This window comes from Psittacula echo, assembly GCF_963264785.1.
Source record: "Psittacula echo genome assembly, chromosome: 5".
In the NCBI taxonomy this organism is placed as follows: Eukaryota; Metazoa; Chordata; class Aves; order Psittaciformes; family Psittacidae; genus Psittacula; species Psittacula echo.
Window position 1 is genome coordinate 11,952,042 of NC_137739.1, and position 12,840 is coordinate 11,964,881.

At 47.1% G+C, this 12,840-nt stretch overlaps 1 protein-coding gene across 1 annotated transcript in view; it reads left to right on the forward strand.

The window, feature by feature from the left end:
* Window positions 1-9,870, forward strand: part of NPRL3 (NPR3 like, GATOR1 complex subunit) — an 81,838-nt gene extending 71,968 nt beyond the window's left edge. The window contains exon 17 of the mRNA XM_080617571.1: window positions 9,833-9,870. The gene's annotated coding sequence lies outside the window, so the exon portion shown is untranslated. The remainder of the gene's footprint in view (window positions 1-9,832) is intronic.
* The last annotated feature ends 2,970 nt before the right edge of the window (window positions 9,871-12,840 follow it).

Below are 12,840 nucleotides of genomic sequence, written 5' to 3' on the forward strand. Positions count from 1 at the left end.
CCCTTCTCCAGGCAGCCGTACTGAAGGCAAGTTATGCATGCACAATATGCACATCCACATTGCTTTAGTCGGAATATGGATCCCTTTTGGCCTCATGTTAAAATACATCATCACGTGGTGAGAAACTGAATTTTGACTGGAAAGATAGCAATACAGAGCCAATATAAATATTCATTGAAAAAAAGAAGGAATTGCTTTAAAAATAGCTAAGCTCCCAATTTATGTCTTCCTATTTCCTGAAAATTTATCACATTTGCTAAGCTCATGGCTTTTTCCTACTTATCTCTGTTTTCTCTCTGCTGACACATTTCTGTAAGAGCAGCAGGAGCTGTGTCTTGCTGTATTCTGTGGGCTGCAGTAATTACTTCAATTCAAACTTGCAATTGTGTCTTCAGTGGGATTGTAGGTTAGCCAGTTCTACTCTTAACAAATCTGTAGCGATACAGGGTAACCAAAAATGCTTTGGAGTAAGTCAGAATTCCTGCATTCCTCCTTGTGTAAATAAAATGACCAGAGTTGGGGTTTGGGGTTTCCTTTTTTGTTCTGAACTGTTGGAGAATTCCTCTGTATGTCTACAGAGAAAAAAAAAAATAATAATTTTTAAATTATTTTTTACTGCAGCCAACATATTTGTTTCACTTTTCTCTCCACCCATCTGGACTATTCACCAACCAGAATGAGAGAGACAAGGACAAAATTGGGAGTGCAGTGAAGAGCCATTGCGAGAGTGGCTTTGGAGGAGGTGACAAAGGGGGTTCAGAGCACACCTTGTGCTGCCCATAGGGGTTACAAGGATGGGAAGCCACAGGTAGTAACAAGGGACGCTCAGGTTCCTATGCACCAGGCAGTACCCAAAGAGGTGGTGGGACCTCCATCCTTGGAGGATTTTCAAAACTCAGCTAGGCAAGGCACTGACCGACTTGCTGCAGCTTTGCAGCCAGCCCTGCTAGGAGCAGGAGGTGGGGAGGTTGGGCTGGAGACCTCAGAGCTCCTGTTCCACCAAAATCCTTCAGTAACTTATCTGTATGACTTTAGGATCAAGTAGTCCAATGCTGCTGTCAGGCACAATCACCACTTCTCCCAAACTCAAAGCACACAACTTTGCAGACCTTTTGTTGCAAAAAAACCCCAACAACAGTGGTTTCCTTCATGGTTTCACTGAAAAGATAACTGCTGCTCTAGCAGATATGTTCATCTTTCACAAGCCTGATGAGTACAGATTTCTTCCAGAGAATGCACAGAAAATCTGCTCTTTCTGCCCATGGTGGAGCTCAAAGAGCAGTTGCCTGTTCCCTGAGGGACTACGTTAAGCCTTTCTTTGTGAACCTGTACCTTGAAGGACGTCTTCCTGCCCTCTTTGCCTTTCAGATTTTTGTCCAGCTTCTGAGACAGATCCTGAAACACCCACAGATGAAACCTCCATCCTCCATGCCCCTCTATAAGCCACTTTGCCTGCAATCTCATCTCTTGAGATGGCTAAACCCCCAAAATACCATGGAGGAGGTATTTCACATGTACTTCTGTCTTGGCAGAAATGGCTACAAAGGATGGGAGAGGACTGGGGCAGCTTAAGAAGGATGTAGAGTGATGAGCAGAGAGGGGTACTGGTGAGATGCTAACTGATGGGGGCACTCAGATTTCAGAGTGCCTTTCTTCAGTAACTCTCTGTGGCCAGATGTCATGTCTCCCCTGGGGGGGCCCTCAGTATAACAAGGTTTCTTGCTTGGTTTTGCATTAGGAAACTATTGACAGGCACTATATCACTTATTGACTTGTGTCTGAAAGTCCATTAATTTTGTTCTGTCACCACATTTTAATTTCCTCTGCATATCCCATATTTAGCCTGCTGATGTGTAGCATTTCTGCAGCATCACTTCTCCAGATGTCAGCTTCAAACTGGAGATTGAAACATCTGGGGAGTAAAAAAAAAAAGGCAGAGGATTTGCCAGCTGGGGTGGTGTGTGTGATGACAGGTTTGGAGGGGAAGCACAATAGCTTGAAGTGTTTGCTACAGTGACCTACAGCCAAACAGCTAAGGTGTTATTTACACACACTATTTACACACCTCACACGAGCATCACTGAATTCATTACAGACCAGTTCCTATTGGAATTGAGTTTATTTTTTTCGGCTGAGAGGGTTAGAAACTAGATATTATATAATGTATTTTTGGAGTCAGTGCTGCCTCTGTGGACCAATTTCTATGGGTTAGATGAGCCCTCATGAGTGCTTTCACCAAGCAGTTAGCTGGACGGTTAGAGGAGCTGCCATGCTATTTCCCCAGCCTAACTGATTAAAGTTTAGAAAAAAACCCTGTTCTAATCAAAGATAAACTGAGTGATCATGAGAAAGGAAATGCTTCTGTAACTGCTCTGTCCTGCCCTGTCATCCTGCAGCGTGCTGTTTGTCTGCCTTTTCCCAGGAGAAGACCATGCACGTGGCTGATCCCACTGTTTTGGGATAGTGTATATACCCAGGATTCAGTTTGATCAGCAACAAGAGAAGCTGAGCTCCCATGCCAGTGTGCTCCCATGGTCTTGTTTGAGAAGAATTGTCTCCCACAGCGTGCCAAGGTGCTCCCAGGGTCCAGCTTCATCCTCTGATTTTGGCCCCTGGGTTTCTGCTGCCACGAGAAACTGTGTCTGCAATGGGTTTTGGGCCTGGCTGGCCTCTAAAAGTGGAAAAAAGCTAAACCATTTTGGGGACTGCTGGGAGGAAGGACAAAGGAGTTTCAGAGCTATGGGGAAAGAGGAGGACACTGTCAAATTGGGATGTGGGACCAGTGATGTGGGATTGCAGCCACAGACCTGGGATACGGAGATGTTCCACACTGAGAAAGAAATGAGCCACTGGCACTGGCATAGTGGGCTACAGTAGCAAAAACCCTAGGGAATTACAGAAATTGCCTGCTGAGCAGCACTTTCCCCAGCTGGTGTCTGTGGGACTGGTGTTTCCAAAGCTCAGGACAGATACCAAAGTGGCACAGCAATTGCAGACCACAGGAAGCTAAGCGGAACAAAACACCTCAAAGCTTCAAACTTCGTCTTTAACCATCCCAGTGCTGTCAGAATTGCTTGGTGATGTGTGCATGTGCATGATGATGTGTGATGTGTGCAGGAAAATCCCCTATGTCAGAGACCCCCTAGGAGCTGTGCACACAGCAGGCCAAGTCTGGGGACTTTGCAGGTGTGCTCTTGGATTAGCAAGCAGATGTTTTCAAAGAGGTGCATGGGAAATGTGCACTGCAGGCCAAATGACTGCATAGTCACCTCTCATACATCCCTGAGATCAAAACCTGTCACTCGCCTTGAAAGATGGTGTTATCCTGTTAGAAGTGAGGGTAACTTGTCTGGACAATTTTTAACATTCCCAGTTTCCTGCAGTTGTGCTCACAGTAAAGCAAGTTTCACCCCAGTGAAATGCATAGAACCCTGGAAGATGACTGCTGTGGGCTTTTGCATCTGGGCATCCCCAGGGACTCTCTCAAGGAGCCTCTCTGCCCAAGCAGCACTGGAAACCCAGGTGCAAAGGCTCACCAGTGCTTCCAGGTTTCCCAGTGCCAGGGAGCTGTCCTTGGGGGTCTGGGAAGCAGAATGGGCACATACCTGCTGTTCTGTGCAGAGAATTCATCTAACATCACAAACTGGATGCAGGTTTTCAGCTGGTGTGGTGCCATCGCTCAGCTGACTGCATGAGAGAGCATCTCTGTGCCCCCTGGGAAGGACCAGGCCTTCACTTGAAAAGGGCCAGGGTGGAGGGCAGGGCTGTGGGAACGTTGTGCATGACTTAAACCAAGCAGGAGTTCTACAGCTGTAAAACAAGCTCTAAACTCTGTATATATTTGGAGCTAAATTTAACCCCAGTCCTTCCAAACCTGTGCTCATGTAACTGGAGGTCTGCCAGACTAGCCCTCTGTACATGTGTGATATTTTGGGAACAAGTACAGAAGGTTTTTTCCCCAGAGCTTTTGCCAAACCTCAGCTTGAGTGTGAGGACGTAGCTTAGGGAGCAGGATCCTGGACAGGACATGGCCCAGGGAAAATAAACCTGAATGAAGCCCACTGTTGCTGGATGATTGCAGGCGCATGGGTGTCCTGGGCTTGCTGAACTGCCCAGCATCACGGCACTGCAGACTGTGGTCAGGCAGGACTCGGTACTGATCCTTCCTGGTCCCAGCGCAAGTTGTGAGGGAGCCCAGGATTCCCAAGCTACTCTGGGCACTAGGCCACTGGCCTCCTTCCCATTGGCCATACTCACTGGTTTGCTGGAAAATTTATGAGACCTGCTGTAGTGATACTCATGAATATAGGAGCTGTTGTAAATGTAATTTGTTTCTAGGGTTTGACAGTGTTTATCTGAGTGACTTCAGCCACCCATCATTCACAGTGGTATGACAGTGCCTCTGTGGATGGACTCAGATTAGGCATGAGCTTCTGTCAGCGGTTGCAGATCCATCCCTGACTCTCCTGCTGTTCAGCTTGTGCCAGGAAGCATGGCAATTAGTCCCTCTGCTGTAGCATTTATTGCTGGAAATGTTGTTGTTCTCTAACCCTTTTTTTCAAGGTTATTACAGTATTTAGCTTGGCTGCTGCAGTCTGGTTTGAAAGTTGTGTTTCCAGCATATGATATGGGGTAAAAATAGCCAGTGTCTAATTAGAATAATCCCTGGAGAAACTCAGATCCCTCAGTTTCACAATGAGTTGTTCCCCTCACAACATGGCAGGCACATTTCAGCTCAGCGACAGTGTGTCAGGCTAGACCTCCATCAGCTGCGGAGAGGCTGTGATCAGACAGGCCAGAGGAAAGCTCCTAAGAAAACCCTTGAGAGCATTTCACATCCCAGGAGACAACAGCTCCTCCAGGCTGGATGCTTAGGTAGGGCTTGGGTGACCACCACCAGCAGCTTCTGCATTCGTGTTTAGCTTTGCATTTTCTAAGTTCCTGTGTGGGTGTGTGAGCAAAATCCCCGGCCTCATCCATTGCTGGAATTTCTGGGAATTGGGCAGACTCTGGCTGCAGCATGGTGGTTTGGGGTTTAGGCTGGTGATGGTGCCGGAAATAGTGTTTTGCAAGCAGCAGCATGCAGCAGCCTGATGGTCAGTCAGGTTCCATGGGGCTATCATTATCCCATGAAACATTCCTGGGGTCTGCAGCAGGGCATGGCAGGTGAGGGCCAGCAGTGGCCTTTGGGCTGCCCACCATCCCAGCTCTATCCCACAGAGGGAGATAAGTCAGGTCCTGGAGAGCAGTCCAGGCCCTCCCACAATACTCAAACCATAGCCAGAGGCTGAACTCCAGTACAGGTGATGAAGTCTAAGAGGGTGCTGCTGGCACCCCCTGCTCCACATGTGGCTCCTGAAGTCCTGCTAAACCCCGTGTCCATGTCCTGAGTGGCTCTGGGAACTTCTTGTTGGAGAAGATGGGAGGGCTGGGGAGTGGCTTAGCTTCTCCTCTCAAGGCCTGCCAAACCGGGCTTACCATGGCTTTGCCCAGACACACGGAACCCAAGCTCTCCAGGGCTTGGTTTTGTTTCATTTATTTGTTCAAGACTGAAAAGAGATAGATACACAATCAAATATGTGAGGTGGGAAGTTGTTTGGATATCTCCATGTGCTCCCTGGGCACTGGGAGGTGTCCTCAACTGGACAGAACCCCCTGTCCTCCAGGCCCATGGTAAGCCCTGCATGCTCAGAGCTGTGCTGGGGATAGTGCTCTGTGTGGGACACGTATTGCCTTCCTCCCCCAGACGGATGGAAATATTTCTGTTTTCCAAAATTAGTTTCCAAATGTGTTGGAATTTCCTTTCCATAGGGATTCTTGAAAATCTGGTCCTCATTGTAAAACTGAATGGCAACATTTTCCAAACCCCCTTCTCTGGAATTCCTCACCCAAAGCGGGTGGCAGGTTTCAAGCATTGTTGTTCGCAGGGCAGCTCTCAGGATTACCTTGCTAAGAGGCTGAGGCAGGGGCTTAATATTTGCCATGTGGCTGATTGGGTTTTCATTCTGAGAGTGCTTTAGCTGCTGGTTTAGAGGATGCTTCTCATCTCCACAGAGACCGGACTGCTTGAGGACCTGGCTGTGTCAACCCCACGGACACGTGCAACCCCACACGAGTCACTCAGCTTAGCATGACACCCTCTGTCTGCCTACAGACAGTTGTGCACCCAGACTATGTGAATACAATGAGAGTACTTTACAGCAAGGCAGAGTGTCAATAATCTGATTTAAGAATGACATATCTTATTTTCCATGTCTTCTGGTACCATCTGGACCTCTGGGGAAATATCTGGAGCAGCCTGGCAAATTCCCAATCACACATCTGAAAAGAGTTATTTTCAAAAGGCCAGAAAAACAACTTTGTGAGGGCTGATTTCGGAGTCTGACTTCACTTTGAGCAGTGGGTCCTCATCAGTTTGGTTACCAGGGTCATGAGTTTTTACAATTTATGACACAACTCAAGCTCTAGACAGAAAACACAACTGCCTTTCAATATCAAGATGGACTCTTTAGCCCTAAACAATAAGGCAGATAATTTTATTTGAAGCCTCGGTTACAGGAACTCTTTGTTTGAAATTATTTCAGAGAAGCATTACCTCATTGCACCAACCAACCAGCTTCAGTGGGCATCAAGGAAGCATCTACGACCAGGGCTATTTTGGGAGTCTGATCCCAATGGCTTTTTGATCAGAAGTAGGTCAGATTTTATTCCTTTTCCAGCAGAAAAATTAAGAGAAAGCTCAAATACACCAAAAACCAGAAGAAATTGTTGCTTCTATTTCTAGAAGCTCTGCCAGAGAGAAGCTGCTTTGTACTCAAGCTAACTCGTCTCCTAACTTTACCATATGATTGATGACTCAAATTATGAGGTTTTGTTTCCCATTTCTACCTGAGATTTCCTGTCTGGGCTCTTCCCAGATGCAGTGAGGAAGGTTACCACAAAGATATTTATGGACATATAACTCTAGCTGCTAAATTTGTAATTGCCCAGCCCCAGGGCGGAACATCCTTTTAGCTGAATCATGGCTGTAAGAATACAGCGCATACCGTGCAAAACTGGCCTCACTTGCAACACCACTCACCTACTGTGCTGGCTCCTTTGCATGATGATGTGCAACAAAATTGTATTAGACTTTGTGATTGCTAAGTCTGAGTCCACAGCACTGGGTGCAACGGTCTCTCCATCATCTCTTGTCCCCAGTATGCCCAGCCTTGTGCTGTCATGCTCTTGTCCTTCAACCACTTCTCCTGGAGATATTTAAACATTTAGGTTTGATCCTTTTGGGATTGCTGAGAATTCACATTGCCTAGAGCATTTTTCCTTGGAGATGTCCATTTAGAATCAGCACCAGCCTGCATATGAGCCAGTGGGTTATATATGATCTGCGTGTAAGATGCTGAAGGTGAATCTCAGCTCAGCACCAGGGCTGAAGAGCTAGCTTATGCTGGAGATGTTCCTGGTCAAGGAGCTCTGTCCCAATAGCCTGGGATCCCTCTCACATGTCCCAGCCATGCCCCTGTTCGAATGCCAATAGGGCTGATGGAATGAGCCCAAAGGATACGTGCAGACCTGTGACTTGGACCGTTACCATGTGGATCCATTGAGCAAAATATCAAGTCACCTTTACTAATCAACCCCAGTTGTAGCTAGATCCAAACTCCAGCCCAGTAAAGGCACAAAAATATTTGTTCTCTCCACAGCAACCACATGGAAAGGATGATGGTGAGGATTGGCCCATTTCCAGAAAGGAGGACTCCACACATCCCAACCTAACAAGGCTTGGATGGCTCCTCTGTCCTGGAGCAGGAGGCCTGGTCCAGGAGATACGAGCACAGACGTGCCTCAGCTCCCTGCCTGCAGTGCCTGTGTCCTTCATCCCTGGTGTCTGAGCTGTCAAATCCTTCCACATTCCTGCCCTAATCCACCCTCAGCAGTGCTTGCTGCTGCTGCCAGAGGCATCTGTGACCCTCGTCTCAGGAGTGCACTGTGGCAGAGCATGGTGCACCCGCTTGGTCGGGTGGCTGTCCCACTCCCATGGATGCTGCAGGGACCCAGCATAGGTGGCCACAGCCCCAGGCTCCTTCACCACTATCTCTGCTTCAATAAGGCAATGTTCATGGCCAGGGTTAGGTGTGAATACTTTTATTCATGTGCAAATAGCCACAGCTGAAAGAGCAAATGCTCAGGGAACAGAAAGGGTCCTCTTGCTGCCAGAAAACCACATCTGAGCTCGTTTACCACTGAAATGCCACAAATGATCATCTGTGCCGTCATTAGGCAGCATGGCAGTCAGAATATCAGCTCATTGATGATTAAATAATTCCAATTGAGTCTGAGCCTGCTAGTGTGGTGTGTGCAACCGTGAAAGAGCATAGAGCCACTGGAGTGAAATCCTGCTGTCTTGTCCCACCAGCCTGGTGCAAAAGGCCATGAGGACCCAGCTTGCTCACTTATAACATTTGAGTTGAAATGGTGGTGGCCCTGTAGAAGAAACATGCCTGTATCCATTAGCAGTGGGATCCTTCCCAGCTCTTGGGAAGGCTGTCTCTTGTAAGAGGTAAGTCATTATACTGGAGACGTCATGGACATGAGGATATTCTTGGTTTCTCCCTGTAAGTGTGGCCACGGAGAATGCAGACACCACATAGGCGTTTTCCGGCATAAGGCCATGCAGGAGGCTGAGAGGAGAAACCGTACTGCTGCCAATCACACTGAAGCCACAGGTTGTGAAGAAACCACATAACCAAAGGCTGGCCTTGAGAAAACATCCAGATCACCTCCCCCTGCAGCCAGAAGCCACCACTGACCTGCTCACAACAGACACTGTTTTTTCCGTGAGCTCACACAGACCCATGGGTTTCTTCTCCTTGGTAAACCTATGATGTCCCCAGCAGGGAAACCCTGCCACCCCAAACTGCTCCTGGGAGCTCAGCTCCCAGCTGAAAAGTATCTGAATACTCCTATGCCCTGGTCTTTCCTACACTTTGCCAAAGCGTGATGGAGCTGAGAGCATACCAGGAAGTATCTGCGGGTGCCAGTATGAAGGTGGTATTGTATTGAGCAAAGTTTGTCCTTTTTGCCTGATTCCCTTACTATAAATAAACCTAAGAGCTGAAAGATAGCTTTGTCCCTGTTCCCCCAATGTCTTCCTGTAGCTTTTTTAGACAAGACTTTGTGTCTCTTGATCCCAGGGAGGATAATCGCTTCCATTGCTGTTGGCAATGGGAAGAGCTGGCTGCCCTCAGTGCTCAGTAGCTTGAGGCTGAGTATTCTCTCCATTCCCTTGGAGAGAGCAGAAATTATTTACTGAGGGAAAGATCCTCATTAGAGCTGGAACATGTCCCAGGGACCAATGACCTCGAGAAAAAGCAAATCTAGTGATGAAACCAAAAGCAGAGGTGAAAAGGTCAGCCTGGTGATGGGGTGCTTGCCCAAGCCAAGCCCCATCACTAATGGTTGATATGCTGCCAGGCTCACGGACCGCTGGAGGAGCAGGGGCAGTGTGTGTGATATCGGGGCTTGTGCCCCAGCTCCAGCCCTGTGCTCTGCAAACAGGAAGCTGTCAAGCTGCTGCTGAATAAGTCGTTTTGGGGAGTTTGTACCAAACTGGCTTTCAACTCCTGAACGTGTAGGAAGGAAAAAGCTGTGAATACGCCTTTGTGACCAAGTTTGGCACCAGCCACCCTCTTCAAGAGGGACAAGAATGTGGCCATTTAGAGGGGAGTCAGCTGCCCTTTAAGAAATTAAATGATCCCTTCCCTTTCCTGCGAGGCTTTATTGAGGGGTGAATAGGAACGAGACACTGAGAAGCTTCTTTCTCTTGCTGGCACAGAGGGCTGCGATCCAAGCTGTGGATGCTGGAGCACAAGGACAGACCCCACTTCAGGGAAGCTGCATAGCCCAGCGGTGAGCCCATCTGGCTGGTCCCTCTCTGCAGCCCAACTGCTCCAGGAGGAATCGGACTGGGGCAGCGAAGCTCCAGATCTGCCCTTTCCTGGAGGATCATGTGTGCCCTGCAGTGATTTCGTTGGGACTCTAGCAAAACATCTGTCCATCTACTCCACAGGGCTTGAAGGGGTTTTGGAAGCGAGCAGTTTGGAATGTTTTGCCCTTTTCTGAAACAATTCCCCACCCAGTGTTTGAGAAGTTTCTGTACATTACATTAAAAATGGACTGTGTCCAAACATTTGTGGGGTTGGGTTTTTTTTTGGAAAGGCTGAGATATTTTGTACAGATCTTTCCTTTGTGGACAAGGAAAGGGGCTTTGTTGCAATCTGGAATGAAGACACGCTCTGTTTTATCAAATCCTCTGGGAGGCTGGCCTTCTGCTCTCTGTCTAGTTGAAGCTTTGACTATATTCACTGGTGCAATTGTCACATCCAGTGAAAGAGGGAACAGGTCCCTGGGGCAGACAGACTTGCCCCAGCCAAGGCTCCAAGAGGACGGCTTGGTCACGCGTGTACCCAGAAGTTTTCCAAAGAGTGACTTAGGAGTTTTCTGAATCCCTGGCTTTGGGACCTCACAAGTCCTGAAGCAGTAGGAAGCTCCAGATGATTTCAAATTGCTTCACGTGCCAGGAAAAAGGAAAAACAAGCAAGGCAGATATTCATAGGTTGGCTAGTGCTAAACCGTATCGCTCCACTGGGATCAGTTGCTCCAAGTGTAGACTTCTTTTGTAAGAAATACTTGTAATAAAATAAAATAGATGCAGGGGTCTTGGGTGGGAGTCAAGATTAATAATTGCTTTCTTCTTGGGTTTCATTCCTTTCTTGTCTTCCCCCTGGCTTGGCATAAACACAATATTGGTTAAAAACTTCGCTGGTGGTTTCATCTTTCTACCAATAGCTGCAGAAGGTCTGGAAAGACAGAGACAGCTCCTCCAGTGCTTCCTTATTGCAGTCAGCAGGAGCTTCTTTAGCTTCCGCACCAAAAAGTCTGCTGGAAAATGGGGAGTCTTTACAGCTCGGCGTGTTATGACAGATGTTTGTAGGCTCACTATTGATGGAGTTTAATTACAAATAATCTTTCTGTTCCTTTTTGCACAGTGCCAGTGTTTCAGTGTACAGGATGCGTCCAGCATCCCATTCTGGATCCTTGGTGGAGGGGAGAGGCAGAGAAACTGGAGAGCCCAGTGAAGGGCCACTGGGATGGCTGAGGAGGAGAGACTTTGCTCACCCTGGAGAATGAGGTGGAAGGGATTGAAACACACCTTGCATGGCCCATGGGGGATAGAGAGACCCTGCAAAGTCAGGAGGCCACCACAGTGACAGGGCAAACCAACTGGACGTGAAGACAGGGCTCTTCTCTGTGACAGCAGCGCAGCCCTGGGGCAGGACCCAGACAGGTGGTGGGACCTCCATGCTTGGAGGTCTTCAAAACCGAGCAGCAAGGCCATACTCTAGACGTACCAGAGACAGAGCTCATAGCACCTTTGGAAGCTGATAACCACCTCCTCTTCCTTGTCTCCTGTTTCAACTGGAAAAATCAGGAATAGCACAGAAGGACCAAACTAGCAAAGCAGTGATAAACTGGGAAGAGGAGCCAGCTTTCCAGCTGTACTTTTTCCCAATTTACCAGGCAACAGTGGGAGACTGATAAAGTTCAGACCAGAACCCATGAAATTAGATTGTTTGGAATACTTTCTACATTAAATACTATTGTTCCTTAAGTCTAACTAACTACAGTGTGAAATTAGAGTTGCTGGAGAGTGGATCTGTGTTACTAAAACAGGGAGAGTGGATTTTACTTTGAATTTCAGACTCTTACTTTGTCTTTGCCAAAACTATTCTTAAAGATTTGTTTAAAGATTTACTGGATTTACACAAAGCCCTCTTATTTCAACCGAGCAAGTTCTGTACAAGGTTGTTGTCAGTAATGAACTCTTTTTTTCTCCAATTACTGAGTTTGTATTTTTACATCAATATAGCACATCTCTGCTCTTTCTTTAAAAATATTTACAACAGACCAACCAAAATTCCTTGTATCTTTTATGAACTCCTTCAGTTCATTTATGAGTAACTGAACTGGAAATGTTTTTTCTTAAATTCAATTCCCTTTTGGTTGATACTGATGATGAGATGGTGGACTTCATTGTGGCTAATGCTGGGTTTGGTTCATGATGCTCTCCTGTCTGAACTGAATAGATCATTCATTACTGACAATTTTGAATGTTCTCCTTCAAGGCTTATCCCCAGGAGCAGATTGGAAGCCACCTGGGCTGGCCTGGAGCGATGCAGTTACTGGCGGCAGGCTACCAAACCTTGCTTGTTCACCTGACATCATTTCTCACAGTGCTTTGAGGACAGGCTTCTTTGGCATCTGTCAGGCTAATGTGCTCTGTTCCTACCCCTTGTACACCTCTTCTTCATCAGCATGAGTAACTTTCCCTTCTGGCATCCATTCCCCAGTAGCAGGAGTTGGAAATTTAAATGGAAGTCACCATTCAAAACTCAGGCACCCCAGAATGACAAATCACAAAGTCAAGGGTAATTTGTGCCATTTGGATTTGGCCTCTTCCAAACTGCATTCTGATAGCAAGGTTTGAGCACACGCTTGGCAACTCCACTCTGTATTTGACTGCTTTACAAGAGTCTTTGTGTGCCTCTTGGAAAGAAATCTGTTTAGTTTTGACATTCTGAAGCAATATTATTTCATCTTTTGTCAGTAGGGGACTGGAAAATGATAAGAGTCTTTCAGGCAACATAACAGATATTCTGGGAGTTTCATCTTACTTCTTCCATGACATTTTTATTCTTTCCATGTGAAACATATATATGTATGAATATATGTATGTTAGAAGTTCCTTTTTTTGTTGGAGTAAACCGGGGAGGAGGAAGCCAT